We start from the raw sequence: 15,561 nt of genomic DNA, 5'->3' as shown, positions 1-15,561 counted from the left end.
TTTGGACATCCCTTTCTGAGGGTCTTTTACTCTTTTTATTAAAGTAAACCAGCTAAATCATATAGAAGTAGTTGCAGCTTATATTTATGTTAAGCCGATCAATCTCTTGTGTTTCTCTGTCTATTTTTCACTTTGGCTCTTAATTTTTAGGCAAAGCAGTGACTGAAAAGTGTAGGTGAGTTTTACAGCATTTGCACCATGGTAATGCACAGGGCTCCTGATTAGAATCCATATCCTTTCAAGACAGATGTTGTTTAAATAAATGCAAAGATGCATTTATTTAAATGCAAGTTCCTTTTTGAAGGTGTGTATGAGAACCATCTGTGTCAGGCACATGTCTTGATTTGTGTCACCAGATGAGATTCCACCTTTTGTCAGTCTTATTTAAACCTGAAAATGGCCGTGCATCGTTGTGTGGTTACTTTCAAAGAATTCCAGCTGCACAAAGTTTAGTATTTGTCAAAGAAAAGAAGAATGATGCATAAGGAGAAAAGCTAATCACAAAGAATTTGTATGTAGAGAGTCCAAAGTATGCCCACTGCCCTTACTGAGGTAGTTCAGTGAGTGTCACGTGGATTCACTTCGTATGGGAGGTTCCCTTTAGTCACCCAAAGCAGCTGAGAGCAGGATTATGACAGATGAGGGGTTGCCATTTTCACTTTTCTCTCACTGTTACTTTCATCCTTTTCTGCTTCTTTTCTCTTTCATGTGTATTTTTAGGTTTTCATTTGTATTTTTTATTGTTCAGGTTGAGCTCCCTCCTGAGAAAGAAGAGCTTGCAGTCTTCCTCACTGCTGCGGGAACAGACTGAGAACTTTTGGATTCCAAGCAAATTTCATGGCAACAGGTGGGGCAACAAGGGCTGCTGGCCCTGGCAAACTGCAGGGCACGTTTGGGACCCAGAAGTGCCTGCTGTACTTGGTGGGCAGTCCTGAGAGCTCTTCTGGTGCAGGAGTTCAGCAGCAGTCCATGGGTGTGCACACTCCCCACTGACAGCCATTTCCATGACTGCTCCATGCGTGCCTGGTGGCTGCTGCATGGGCCTTACAGTAGATCCTGCCTTCTCTTCCATTTCTCATTCTGTCCATTCAAGGGTTGCATGGAGGTCCAAGCCTTCAGATCTGAATTTGCTGTTTGGTGATTGTGACATTCACACTTATTGATGTTTGATTTTTCAGCCTGACAAAACCTCGCTTTTGTTTTCTAATTCGTTTTCATTCTTTCTCTGCCAGTGAAATCCGCCAGTCATGGGAAATGACGTGAATGATTCTGTGGAGGCTGACCCAAGATTGCTGAACTCATTTTCATGCATGGCTAAATGCAGAATTGAACCTCATGCTCCAGAAGTGAAAGGTTATTGATTTCAGATAATTTTAAAATGATGCTATAGGAGTTGATGCAGCTACTGTCAGTCTACTCTAATCCTGTTTTTTGTTGACTCTGCCCTTGCAAAGGCATTGCTTTCTGTCAGTGATTAAGAGGAGAGATTGGTTTTCAGTGCTGTGCTGATTCAGCACAGCAAAGAGTACATTAGCAAGGACTGTGAGGGAATTTTAAATATTGGTAGAGTACCAAATTTCTACTGTTACTATGTCTTGGAGGTGAAATTCCAGTGTAATTACTGTACCAGGCAATGTGGGAGAGGTGACAGCTCAGTGAATCATATGAGAGAAAAATGGAGAAACCTTGTACCCATTTTTTGGCTTGTTAGTGTCACTGCTAGAAAATTATGGTGTGCAAAATACAAGCCTATAGAGCTAGGATGCATTCTACTGGACTCTCCATTTATTAAAAAAATTACATGGACAGCTGAGTAATAATTAACTCTGCCAATTCAGTCTCTTTGCACTTTATGGAATGATACTCTATAATCTTGAGGTCTCTTTTTGGTTTGGTTTGGGTTTTTTTTCCCCCTATCTGCACAAAGTTTGATGCTTTCATAAATGCAATATGCAACTTGGTTAGTTTTGGTGGATCATGAGGTGCCCTTATGCACATAAAGCTCCCTAATCTGTACATCCACCCAATGGTGTGACACTGACATAGAAATTGAGGTAGCATGCCATTAAACACCAAGGAAACCTCACCAAAGAAAGATTTTTTTTTTTTTTTCTCAGCTGGCAATGTGTGTAGCTGCACTTGGGACAAAACTGGTAAAATGGGGTTAAGGGAGTAACTGCTGAATATTCCAGCTTGAGATGATATGTGACACAGAACTTGCCTTGGTATCAAAATATTGCTAAAGAACTGGATGAGTTACATAGATTAATAGGAGAAATGGGAGTCAGACAGGTGAATGAATGACTGTGCATCTCACAGGACAAGAGCTAAGCAAAAACCAAATCTATACATATAGGTACTGATGCTAGACCCTGGAAGAGTTAAAATGCTATTATTTATTTCTTGTTTAATGGGGAATTTTTTATGGACTATGTACTTCTGCAAGGATAGTGCTTTAGTGGTTTTGGTATGTAGTGCTGGATTTCTCTAGAACATGTCCCCCATGAGTCATGGGAACATGGATGAGCTCCAAGGCCCAACAATGTGAATGTTGTGTCTGTATCACTTTATTCAATCAGAATGCCTTGATGAGCTATCAGATACTAAACATGCTTAAAAAGCAAACAAGTCACCTTGGTATATCTGTTGCATGAAAATCACTCTGTGTTACATTGATACAACACAAATATTTGTTATGAACAGGTGAAAGAGGGACTGGAAATAAGAATGTAAACACCTCATCCTGACATGTTTACCACATAAAATCAACTATAATTATAATAGCAAATTGAAAGCAATGTCCCCAGTATTTTATGAAGTTTGGGGTCCTAACAAATAAAGAAGATGCCAATATAGGTAGCAGAGTGAAGTGAACAATCACAGGAACTGTCTTTTGCCACTTCTCTGTCCTGTGGCTCATAAATGCTCTGCAGAGAGGAATAATGACACTCAGAAAGGTCTGAGAACCATATGCTAATAAATGCTAATTATTATCACTGTATATTTCAGGCAAACTCAGGAATCAGAACAGATACAAATGAACCCTCAATTATGTCTGGTTACACCCAGGAAAACCAGAAGTCCTTTTGCAGTTGTTTGTCTGTTTACCAGCCACATCTGCCTTATATATATAATTTACACAATTATGTGTGATGAATACATACACACATACATAAGCATATACATGCATATATACATATATATCTTGCTGAACATTAAAACTGCTCTTCAAGAATGACCTGAACCCCTTGGATTCCATATCTTTGGGGAGCAGTAGAGGTCAGCATGCCCACTACTGTTGTGTTCATTTCAGCATGGGGAAGTATGTGAAAATGAGAAAGTTTACCAAGAATGGACAAAGAATGCCACACAAGACAATTAAATCCATAAAGGCAAAATGAAGACTACAGAAGGACACCTAACAGGCAGCAGAGTGACAATGTACACTATTTACTGAACATGCCTGAAGTACAAATAAGCAGTCATGGCTAAACAGCAAAGAAAAATAAAGAAGGTGTTCTTCCAAAAGCTAAAGATATATGCAAATTAAAAAAAAAAAAAAAAAAAAAAAAAAAAAGCCAAAACCAAACCAAAGCATCATAAACACTGACAGATATACTCTTATAACTGTTATGAGTCTGAGGCCTAACTACTGAAAATCAAAAATTGGTCACTATTCTTTTTTCAGTCCATCAGGAAGGAAAAAATTGTCAGCGAGTCTAAAAATGACAAGAGTATAAACTGAACTCTCAGGGAGGGCAGAGTCACTGGAGAGAAGCTGAACAATTTATACCCTTTGTTCACTGTGGAAGATGAGTTTGATGACCCTGAGAGGATGCCAGGGGCCCACCAAGGCTGCTCTCTCACAGCCCTCCTAATCTGGACAGGGGACAGAAAATACAACAAAAGGCTTGTGAGTTGAGGATAGGGAGAAATCACTCACCCATTACCATCATGGGCAAAACTTCCTCCCTGTCCTTCTGCACTGACCTTGGTGTCTGCAGAGCTGTTTCTGTCACGTGTGTTCACTCCTCTCTGTGGCTGCAGTTGTGCAGGGTTTGTGGTTTCCCCTTCTTAAATACATGCCCCATGGGCATTGCCACCATCACTGAGGAGCTCAGCCTTGGCCAGTGGTGGCTCCATCAGACACAGGGGAAGCTTCTGGCAGCTTGTCACAGATGCCACCCCTGTAGCCCTCTCCTTCTACTAAAAGCTGGCCACACAAACCCAACACAAAGAAATCTGGGAAATTATCCTTCCAGAGTCCTTCTAGGATATTCAGGGAACTTGGCAGAGTTTCACTCTCTGAAACTGAAATACCTGGAGTGACTAGAGGTACAAAAGGCAGCTGAAGCTCCAGGATCTGAAGGATTTACCCATGAATTCCAAGAGAACTCGGGGCTGAAGTATCTACAAAAGGAGCTTGTAATGTGTCTCTTCACTGTTCCCCAGTACCTAAAAATCAGGTGTCAAACATAATGTCCATCATCAAAAAGGGTTCAAGGGTGTCCAGCAACTTAAAATTGACATCTCTTCCGGGTGAATGACTAGATATTGTATGAGAGAGAATTAGTACTTGAATAAATATTATCTTATCAGTGAGAGTTAATAAAGCTCTCAGAGTTCTTCTGAAGGTGTCAGAGATATATAAATGAGGATTATCTGACTGATACAGTCAACTCAGCTTTTTAAAAGACGTCTGACAGAACTTTTTAATTAGTGTGTTTTAGGAAAATCAAGCAAAATCAAAACTGCTACTGGCATAAGAAGAAAGATGCTGAAATATGATGAAAATATTATTTAAAACATGGGAACATCAGATAGACCACCACTGGATGGAAGAAAACGGTCAGTTCTTGTACAGGAGGGAGAACACAGGCAGAATTCCATACTATTCCATGTATTCTTAAACGTCCTGAAGAAGGGAGGTTATCAGCAAAGTGAAAAAGCTGTGCTGGCTATAAGAGGTTATGCAAAGCAGTAAGGATGAGGGAGGCTGCATAGCCTGCAGAAAGATTAACTGTAGGAAAAACAAGGTGCAGTTCGGTATAGATAATTGTAGAGTGGTACATTTGGGGAAGAATAATCCTATCTTCACATCTTGGATAATTTCTAAGCTGACCCAAAGGTCTTCAGGAACAAGAAGACATTCCATTATGATAGACAGTTCCATGAAAATATCACTTAGTAGTTGTAATTTAAGGAAAAAAAAAAAAAAGTTAGGAAAGGTTGGGAATGATTAAGAAGTAAATACAGAACAGACCAGAAACGTTTGTTTTGTTCAAGTCTGTATGCTGCTGTAAAAATTGAGGATTCTGGTCCATTTTTCTAGGACAGGATACTCCAGAACTGAAGTTATTCAGAGATGACAAGGATGATGAGAGGAATACTGTGATTGCCATTACAACATGCAAGGAGCCTCATCCATTGAATATCCAAGAATCCTATTTGGAAAAACACATGACATAGTGGGAAGGTAAGAAGGGGTTTGCAGAACTGAGAGGTCTGGAGAAAACTGGAGTGGGACTGATTATTTTCTGGCTGTTCTAATACAAGCATGAAGGACATTGGAAGACAGTAAGATCTTTATTCAAAACAAGTTCTTCAGAACACTCATTCTTCAGACAGCCTATGTGGACCTGTGGTGAAACTCCTCAAATGACTTTCTGGATTAAGGTATTTGTAAAGAGGCAAGAAGAGACTGGAAAAAACTTTGGAAGAGATGCTGTAGAGTCCACTAACTAGATGAATCACATAACCTGACTTGAAAATGTTTGAAGGCTGGGAGACAGTGTGTCCTTACGCTGTTCTGGTTTTTCCTGAGGCTCCTGTGGCTACTGTGGGAGATGGAGCACTGGGCTAGGCGGACCTGTGGTCTTCACCAGTAAGTTCATGTGTGACCTTCACACTGTGCACCAAAGTCAGAATTAAATAACTGAAGTTATTAACAGCTTAAATATATTTATGGCTTTCAAGTAAATGTAACGGTATGAGAATTTAGGACCAGAAGGAACTTTAAGAACCTAATCCACCGCTTTGTTCCATGGCAAAATCAATTACATTGGTGTCCTTAGTGACAAATTTGTCTAACCAGTTCCTCAAGCTTTCTGTGATGGGGGTTCAATGGTGTCATAAGTAATCTATGTAAGTCTCACTGTTCATTCTATGAGAAGGATTTTTTTCCCTAACTGGAATCTAATCAGCTGTTGTTTGGTGCAAACCCTTAGTTAGCTGCAAGCCTGAGCTAAGACTGGAGGCGTCCTAGACTTCTGAAGAATGTTGTCCACTAACCTCCCTGACTCTGGAAATAGCCTGAACACAGGCTTGGTTTTTAATGTAGCTAATAGTTACTTGGTTTTTTATTTTGGTTAATATGACCAAGCATGGTCAGGGATTATTTCTGTATCCTTCTACAGTTTTCTTGTTATTTTAATGTCTTATCTCTTCAGCATTTTCTGGCTTCAGGTAAACTTTCCCTGAGCAGTACTTTCTAAACACAGTATGTTTTGATTTAGCTGCAGGAAAACCTATTTGAAAGGTGTATCTACAGAAAAAGTGGAACAAAAAGATTTCTTCTAAAATATTACTGAAAACCAGCACGTAAGTATTTCTTTTCTTTAAGGTCTAATTCTGGTTTTGTTTGTAATTCACTCAACTGTATGTGTTTGAGATTAAATGTTTGAGCTTTCTTACATGATGCTACTCAGTTCAAACAACTCTGCTTCTTGCAGATGATCATTAATTGCATCCCCCATTCTCCAGGTACCTGACTTGAGAACAGGCAGAAATGCTAAGCACCTACAGATTCAACTGAAGTCGATGTGGGCTGCTCCTATAAAACATAGTGTGCTCAGAGTTGTGTAAGCCTTTATAAAAAATCAACTCAATTGGGACATTTTAGCAAAATCTCTTAGGCATAATTTCTTTGTTCTTAGTCTTCACTCTCCAGTGGAGGAGCACTGTCTTCTCACTTGCCATGAATTGTGAGAATCATTTTATTGGTTCAAGTGAAACACTCTGGAGCAGGAGCAGTAGCCATTCTTGGGAGATGAATGTCTATGAACAGGGTTTAAATTAGTAAATACCATGAGGTGATATGGGGAACTAAAAGGAAAAAAAAAGTGTTAAATGTGCTCCTCACTGGTGAGCACTGACAGTTCTGTGTACAGAATGAAACAAATATCCTGTGGAAAAACAGTGTGTAACAATATATTTGAAGACTTCATCACGCTGCAAAGAAGCCACCCAAAGATTGCACAAGTGCTTTGATTTTGGTGGTTTTAAACTCACTGCAAGGCCACAACCTCAGTGATGTATTTTCAATACAGGTTTGTAATGTATGTGATATAAAGGTTTGTTTGTAGGTTGTAAAGTCCAGCAGTTTCAATGAAACAATGCTGTTGTCAGTCAGCATATTGGCCCAGGGAGGAAAATACTGTATTGCTTTTTTCTTGAAGACAGAACAAAAAATTACCACCATGGAAAATTACCCTTTATTTCTGGTTCCCTGTAATTTAAGAATTTATAAAAATGGTCCTATTTGAATGTTGAACTTGATTGGTTACACCAAGGATTGCAGAACCATTTTCAGTTTCCCGTATGAAGGAATGATAGTTTTCAGTAGCTTCAGTCTGTCTTCTAGCTCAAAAATTCAAGTGATCATGTTTGCACTGGAATTCTTATAAATGGCTGACATCTATGCAGGAATTGCCTTGGAGAAAAAAAATCCCCTGACTGCTTCCTCATTACGAAAGTTGGGCATTTGATTTCAGTGCTAGGGGATTTTTTGTTTGTTGCCTTGTGAATTCAGGCTATTCAGTTGAAATGGGGCAGTCATCACTGACATGCAGTGGGTTACTCAGTTTAAGAATGACTAAAGAAATGTAGGTTACTTCATATGTATTTCTAGTGAAAGCTTCGAGAAATCTCCAGAATCATCTCTCTGAGATTTTTCCTAGTGTCTTTTCTTCTCATTGTATCCTCTCCACTCCCCTGCCTCCCCCAGTTATTCTCTTGGGATCACTGTGACAGATCAAAGGCTGAGATGGGGCCTGTGCCTGAGAGATGACTTTCCTTTCCCCCTTCAAGCTCTCTGCTAGCTGTCTCCATGGGTATCTCTTACAGCTGTTAGCATCAAAACTAGACCTTCAAATTAATAGAAGGACATACTGTGGTGTATCAGAATTAATTCTCTGAATTCTTCCTGAACTAAGATGTGTGGTAATAACACTAATCTGACAGGATAGTGTGTGGACAACAATGCCCATTCATGGCATTTACTTTTCTTCTTTGTGTTCCTATTATGGAGTGTCTGTAATCAGAACGGGGGAGAGCAAGTCCACATTTTGCTTTCCTTCCCCATATTTTTTCCAGCAGGGTACTTAGGGATGTGTGTATCTCAATCCATTTGCCTGTCCTGTTACAATAATTGCTGAATTGGGGTTTTCAGTGTTGGTCACAACTGGAAAGATTTTGTAAAAATTCTGATTTGGATTCCCCAGGTTCTACAACTTGACATGTACAAGCTGGAAAATGTGTTTTGGGGGTGTTTTGGTTTTGTTTGTATTTACACAGAGTGATCACTTCCTGCAGTGCGTCGAATCTCTGCCTTTTGCAAATTGAACTTTGCTTTCTGAGTTTCTTTGTTGCTTCCCCTTCCTCCCTTTATAGTTTTGTTATTATGTTCCTCTGAAGCTTTGATGACTTTTTCCTTAACTATTTAGAGCAACTTTTTTGCTCCAGACTCAGTTCATCCCTTGAAGAATCCCTACAGTTCTGGATGTTCCGACAGCCGTAGCTTGTGGGCGCCTCAACTGTCATGAGAATTTTGCCACGCTGTAGTTGGATTTCACAGATACATTCATTCATGGAGGTTGTGGGGTTTTTAGTTTTCAGTGAACCCTCAGTATAAGGCTTTGTTCTAACTATTCACCAAATGATATTTTGGGTTTTGTTTGTTTATTTTGTGGGGTTTTGGGGGGTTTTTTGGGTGGGTTTTTTTGTTGTTTGTTTTGTTTTGTTAGTTGGTTGGTTTTTTTTGGGGGGGGGGTTGTTGTGTTTTTTGGGGGTTTTTTTGGGGGTTTTTTTGTGGTTGTGGTTTTTTTTGACCATGGATCTATTGGGAAACATGCACTTCAGCAGCTTGTGGTAGTAGTGGAAGCACATCTGCTGCTAGGTAGCACTGTGTCCAAGAGAACCTTTGGCAGAAATCCTCTGAAACCCTTTTCAATATGTAAAAAAGCTGCTTCTTGCAGATCCCAGAAGTTCAAAGTTATTCAGTGAACGCCCTGTGTGGTTGTCTCTAGGTTTGCCTTCCAGCAGACACCCGTTTCACTGTGTCATCCACTGATTTAGACATAAACCATCTAATTAAAGTAGGAGCTTTCAGAAAGGTTTCTGCCAGGTGGCCACTCTGAAGGTTAATCTCTTGCCCAGGATGATTTGAAACTTGCTGTCACAATGACTGGAGTTTCCAGCCAGACTGCCAGTGCCAGGAGCTGAAGTGTAGCATCTAATAGAGTGGGATTCCCATTTGTCCTCACAATGGTATTTTTCATGTGCACATTGACTGAATAACCCTCTAGCTCAGTTGACCAAAGGAGAGTTGTATGTTGCTCTGCAAAAGCATATTTTATGTATTTTTTATGGAGCCCCTCCCACTAATATGACTAGCTAGATTATCTGTAAGGCTGTGCTTGTTCTGAAACCACTATTGATTAAATGCTGAGATGAATTTTTTTTTTAGAAGCTGTCATTGGAACATGCTTAGACTGCACTTGCTGTCAGCTTAACAGTCATGTTTCTGTGTCTTCCTCTAAATTCCTCTCCCAGCTGGGCTCTTTCATATCTTAGCATTAAAATAGTTCCTTCCTAATTAGACAGATCTCTGTCATGATAATCATCTTGAGAACGTATGCTGTATTTTCATACTGCGTATCTTTTCACAGATCAGGCTTGTACTTTATAATTTTCCAAATCGTAACTCACTGAATAGATCTCTCCCGAGCAATCATCTCCTGTAACTGATAATTAGTGTCCTGTCAGCTGATATTGGTAGGCATTACTGTTCATCTGCTGCCATCAGCAAGTTCATCTTAGATCGTTTAGAATTCTCATAGGTTTGATTCTTTCCAAATTCCAGTTGTGAAGATAGTATTCCAAAGCTGGTGGGCAAACAGGAAAAATAAAGGTTATAGAGCAAATAAACACATCTGGTGCATGCAAAGTGAATTTCTACAGAAGAGGTGTTTGTAAGTCCATGGTCATAAAAGCAGGAGTACACACGATTGTGAATGAGTCTGTGCTTGTGGTCTGACTACAAAACAGACTTGTTTGGTCAAGGTTGTGAAGAACATGGGCTTTAATGACAATAATCAGTAGTTAGAATAAAATTGAGATCTCTCTATTTCTTGCATTGCTGAGGCTATAATACAATGGATTTGTTTCCTGGCTTTATTTTTTCTGACTCAGAGGCTTAGCAGAAGTGTTGTCCTTCTCAAAAATTGGATTTAAATAGTTCACTAAATAGCTCATTTTACTTTAGCTTTTTCAAAGCTGGTAATTGTTTATGTAAGCGTCCTTAAAAAAGATGCAAAAATGAACTGTGAAATCTTATCTCTATTATGCTGTTTACAATTGCCACTCAATACTTGGCTATAAAAGAAAAACCTCTCACCAGAAGAAAATCTTTAGTTAGCTCTTAGGTTGCTGGATGACAGCTGTAAATTAAGAGAGGACAACTGCCATTTTTTAATGAAATGCTGATCTGTTGACCGTCTTTAGATATAGCAAAGAGTGCCTTATCTTATAAAACATTGTACGGTAGAATAATGCAGGAATCACCACTGTGCTGTTAAAATGAGTAGGGAAATATATATATTTGCTCAGCTTTGCTTTAACCTCAGCCAATGAAAAAATACCTTTTAATCAGAATCAAATGGTTTTTGAATGTATTCAGATGGAGAGGTTTTGTTGGAGGAGTTTTGTGTTTTGTTTATTTCTTCCTTTCTTTGGTTGGTTGGGATTTTATTTCCCCAAAGCTGGTGATTTATTTGTTTGCAAAACTTCTAACACTGAGCACTGGTTACTTGTTTTACCTCGAAACTTGTTTTACTCCAGTCATCACCCTTGGGCTGTGCAGCCTGGCAGAACCAAGGTATGTAGCCGAGAGATAAAAAATTCCTACATTTTTAATAGGCTGGGATTAAATTCTATGGCGATACAGCTTACATTTAAAAATTGCCACGTTGACAGCTGCCAAAGTGATATACTGGAAGTTAAGGTGTGTTTGTGTGACTTCTTAGAGATTGAAAAATGCTATTAATTGCAGTCATAGGGAAAGAAGACAACTTCTGAGAAAGCACCGAAAAAGCAGTCTGCAAGAGGACTACTGCTTTTACATGTATTTCTGACCCTGTGGGTTAAGAAACGCCTCTTTTTTTGGACTCGAGTGGTGCCCGGCACTCTGTGGAGCCCGGCTGCAGCACACGAGCTGCGGGCTGCAGGGGGCACTGCAGAGGAATCCAAAAAGTGCTCCCTCTAAGTTAAACGTGCTTCACAGCCCTCTCCCTCCCCGGCCTGATGACATTTTCCATTTCGGTTTTTTAAAAAATTATTATTAATAATAATAATAATTTAAACCCTCAGATCCCTCTACCCCCCTTTCTTTTTTCCTCCTCTTTCTATTCTTACATCAAATCTTAACTATTCAGTTCAATAGTTACTGGAAAGATTACAACACATCCCCCGTCTCCAAATGAAGAGAGGCACGAATCTCTATAATTGACTCAGGATTGCAGTTTCCCCGCGTTCTTACGCTGCTTCTGAGCAGAGCTGTAATTTCCCCCTGCTTGTTCTGTGATAACGGAGTAATCGATGATCATGAAGAACTTCTTTAAGCACCTTCTCAAACTGATAGTACAGAAAAGTTTTGCGGTTTTTTCTGAGAGTAAGACATGTTTGTTCACCTCAACATAAGGAAGGTACAAATTGCTACTTTTATTTGTTCACTATTATGTTCCGTCTCAACGTAGTCGTGAATTGTGGCAATAGCCACGAAATCAACCCCAAATTTCCTACTGCTGAGCACTTAAAGAAGACAAAGACTGCGCTTTGCCGCTGTATCTTAGAAATAGCTAGTCTGCAATGGCAAAAATGAAGATTTAAATCAGATTACATCACTAATGCATGAGTCCCCAATTTTCTTTATATCAGCTGCATGTTAGAGAACACGGGTGTCTCTCTGAGATAATTCTGTTCTATATAGATGGATTTTAAAAATCGGGAGTGCATTTCTCATAGGGCTAGGTAGAAAATAACAATTAATGACAATTGCGGGTGCAATAGCTTTGTCTGCAAAACGGTTTAAAACTAGATTCCCGGGATGTTATTCTTGATCCATTAATCACCCGCGCTCTATATGGAGGCAGCCACCGTTCGCTCGGAAAAATGTTGCTGCCCAACGTGTCGTGTTTCTTCAGTTGTTTAAAATAGAAAGTTCAGCCCCGTGCCGGGGAGGCGCAGGGCTCGGCGCTCCGCTCCCATTCATTATGCAACAGTTGACACAGAAGGGAAAGGCGGCACACGCCGCTCGGGCTGCGGCCGCCGGGCCCTCCCCGCCCGCGGCCCCGCCGCCCTCGCCGCGGCCCCGAGCGCGGGCACGGCTGGGCGCAGGGCGCCGTGTGCCGGCCGGGAGGCGCCGCCCGGCCCCGGTGCGGAGAGGCCGCGGGGCCGGCAGGTGTCGGGCCCCGCTCGCTGCCGCCCGCCGCCGGAAAGCGCCATGTCCGCTCCTGCCGGGCCGCGTCCGTGCCGGGTTTTGCACCTTGTCCCCGGGTCTGCCTCACGGCCCGGAGGAGCCGCCGCCGCCGCCGCCGCCGCTGCGGTGTTTACTGAGCGCTCCTGTCCTGATATCACTCCGCTGGCATGGAGGAGGAGGAGGTGGAGGAGGAGAGCATTTGATCATTGTGATGGTGGCAGGAGGAGCAGCAGCCAGCACGACAGAGCAAAGCGCTAGGCTGTATCAGCTCGGCGTTTGGCAGAGACTTCAGAGCGCTACTTTTTTTTTTTTTCCTTTTCTTTTCTTTTTTTTTTTTTTTCCTCTCCAGCTCGGTCCGGATTGTTCATGTGTTTACTTCCCCCAGCCCGAGGATTTGCTATTTAGGTTCCTGTTGAAATGCAACTGAGCAGCCAAAGTACTTTGCGAACGCGGTGCGGCATAAACACCAAAACTTTTTTCTAGAAGGAAAATACAATAAGCAAGCGGCTTTGCCTGTCTTTTGATGCCGTGGAGTGCGAGTGAGTGTGCCGTGTGTGCCCAGCGTGTGCCTGTGCTTGGATGTGTGTGTGTGCGAACGTGCGTGTGAACGGGTGTGTATGTGTGTGCATGTGGAGGGGCGCGTGTTCTCCTTATCCATGGGGAGAGAAGGCTTTTGGCAAAATCTCCGGAAATCTCATGGAATCTGTTCTGAAATAATGGATTATAAAAAAGAAAGAGGAGGAAAGGAACTGGTCTGATACCTCCTGGAGTTTGCTAACCCGAATTGCTGCTGCTTAGTTTGTTGTGCTTTGTGTGTGTGTGTGTGTGTTTGTTGGTTGTGTTTGCTGGCGATAACCTTTTAGCACCTTCTCTATTTCCCTCCCCCCTTCCTCTCTCTTTTTAATGTTTTGGAGCTTCTCGAGAGGGATTGGCTGGGGGAAAAGAGAAACATTTGCTTGGGATCGCTCTTTCCCTGATACATGATGGTGCCCCCTTCCCCCCCCTCCCCGGTTCTCTGAAAAGTATCCCATCAGGATCCCAGAGGAGACTGTGGTGTGTGAAGTGCAGGATAAAAAGTTCTTCCAAAATAGTGTGCACGGGGACGAGGATGGGGGATTTCGCAGCCCCCGCTGCCCGCCGCGAACGGCAGCAGTATTTGCATCAACAATAACCTGAACAGCAGCCTCAGCGGGGCCGGTATCGGGGTTAACAGCACTCCCCACGGCCCTCCTGCCGCCGCTCCCGGTAACATAACGCCAACAGCGGCGGCATTCCAAGCACAGCACGGTGGTGGAGCGGCTGAGGCAGCGCATCGAGGGCTGCCGGCGGCACCATGTCAACTGCGAGAGCAGGTACCAGCAAGCCCAGGCGGAGCAGCTGGAGCTGGAGCGCAGGGACACGGTGAGCCTCTACCAGCGGACCCTGGAGCAGAGGGCCAAGAAAACGGGCACCGGCGGCGCAGCAAGCAACAGCACCAGAGCAACAGCAGCAAGATGCTGAGCCCCCCACGGCGGAGCAGAGGAACCACACGCTGATCATGGTAAGGGGATGCGGGCCGGGGGCTGAGGGGCGGCCGTCCACTCCGCGTCGCTCGCCGGGATGAGCTGGAGGTCGGCCCCGGAGCTTGTCAAGGAGGAACGGGGCTCGACTCAACTTTGGCGGTGGCAGGGTCTCTGGCGGGACGCTTCGCAACTTCTCACGGGCTGGGGTAGAGGGAGCGGACAATTGTTTTTTCTTTTCCTCCGTCCCCTTCGGAAGGGCAGAACTGCTCTGGGGTAAGGGGGAAGGAGCGGTGCCAGGCGTGCGCCGCGGGCTGCCGGGAGCCGGGGGAGGGTTTTGTGTGTATGTGTGTGCGTGCGTGTTTCGCCACGGCTTCTCCGTGCGGGGGGCTGGCCGCCTTTAAATCCCGCCGCGGGAGGAAGGTGGAAGGTGACTCCGCAGGCTGGGCTGGCGGCTGCAGGAAAAGTTGGGCAGGTTTCTCGCTTGGGCAGCCCCGGCGGTGCAGCAGCCCGGCTCCCCACGCGAGCTGAATCGCTTCCCAAAGTTTCCTTGGGATTTAAGGAGCTTAGCGAGGAGCGGAGGGGGGGAAAGGGGGCGGAGGCTGAGCCGGCAGGAGCGTAGCGGCAAGTAGGAAGCGGAGTTTCCCACTCCCAGGCTGCAACCGATGATGAATAATAAGAGGAGGCGCGGGGGGAGCCGGGCCCTGCGCTCCGGCAGAGCCTTATTTATAGCCGGTCGCGGCCGCCAGTGCCGCTGCCGGGAGGGCCGGCGGTGCTCGCCCCCGGCCAGGCGGGGGCAGGCGGGCGGCCGTGCGGCGGGACACGCGTGTGTGTCCTGACGTGTCCCCGCGCGGGGCGGGGGTGCCCGGCGCTCGGGGGCGGGCACGGGGCAGCCGGGCGCTCGCCGTCTGCCGGGCTCACAATGGGCGGTGGAGAGCGGCGGGGAGGAGGGGAGGTTGCGATGGCTTTACGAGCCTCGCACGTCCCTCCCTCTGGCCTTCCCCCGCCGCGCGGGGAGGCGCGGCCGTGCGGGAGGGTCCGCCGGGGCGGCAGCTGCGGCCGGCCCCCGCCGGGGGAGGTCTCTGTGACAAAGCGGCGGGGTGGCCGTCCTTCCTCTCGGCCCCCCGCCCCCGTACGTGAGAGGAGGGAGCTTTGTGTTTCTCGGGGCCGCGCCGAGCCTGCCCAGCCCCGGCCGCAGTGCCGGTTCGGGTGCCGGGCAGCTCCTCCCCCTGCGGGGACGCCGCGCACCCTTTTCCCGCTGCCCCGCTGGGCGCTTTGCCTGCCTCCCCCCAGCCCCGCTTCCTCACG

General features: G+C 44.5%; 1 long non-coding RNA gene across 1 annotated transcript; it reads left to right on the top strand.

Moving 5' to 3' along the window:
• Positions 1-1,231: 1,231 nt before the first annotated feature.
• Positions 1,232-6,176, top strand: LOC136359969 (uncharacterized). Its single transcript, XR_010743393.1, has 4 exons — positions 1,232-1,353; positions 4,453-4,539; positions 5,333-5,476; positions 5,557-6,176. It is a non-coding gene; the product is annotated as an uncharacterized lncRNA (long non-coding RNA).
• The last annotated feature ends 9,385 nt before the right edge of the window (positions 6,177-15,561 follow it).

This window comes from Sylvia atricapilla, chromosome 4, assembly GCF_009819655.1.
Source record: "Sylvia atricapilla isolate bSylAtr1 chromosome 4, bSylAtr1.pri, whole genome shotgun sequence".
NCBI classification, from domain to species: Eukaryota; Metazoa; Chordata; class Aves; order Passeriformes; family Sylviidae; genus Sylvia; species Sylvia atricapilla.
Note: the sequence above shows the minus strand (reverse complement) of the source record. Positions and strands in the feature narration are given on the sequence as shown.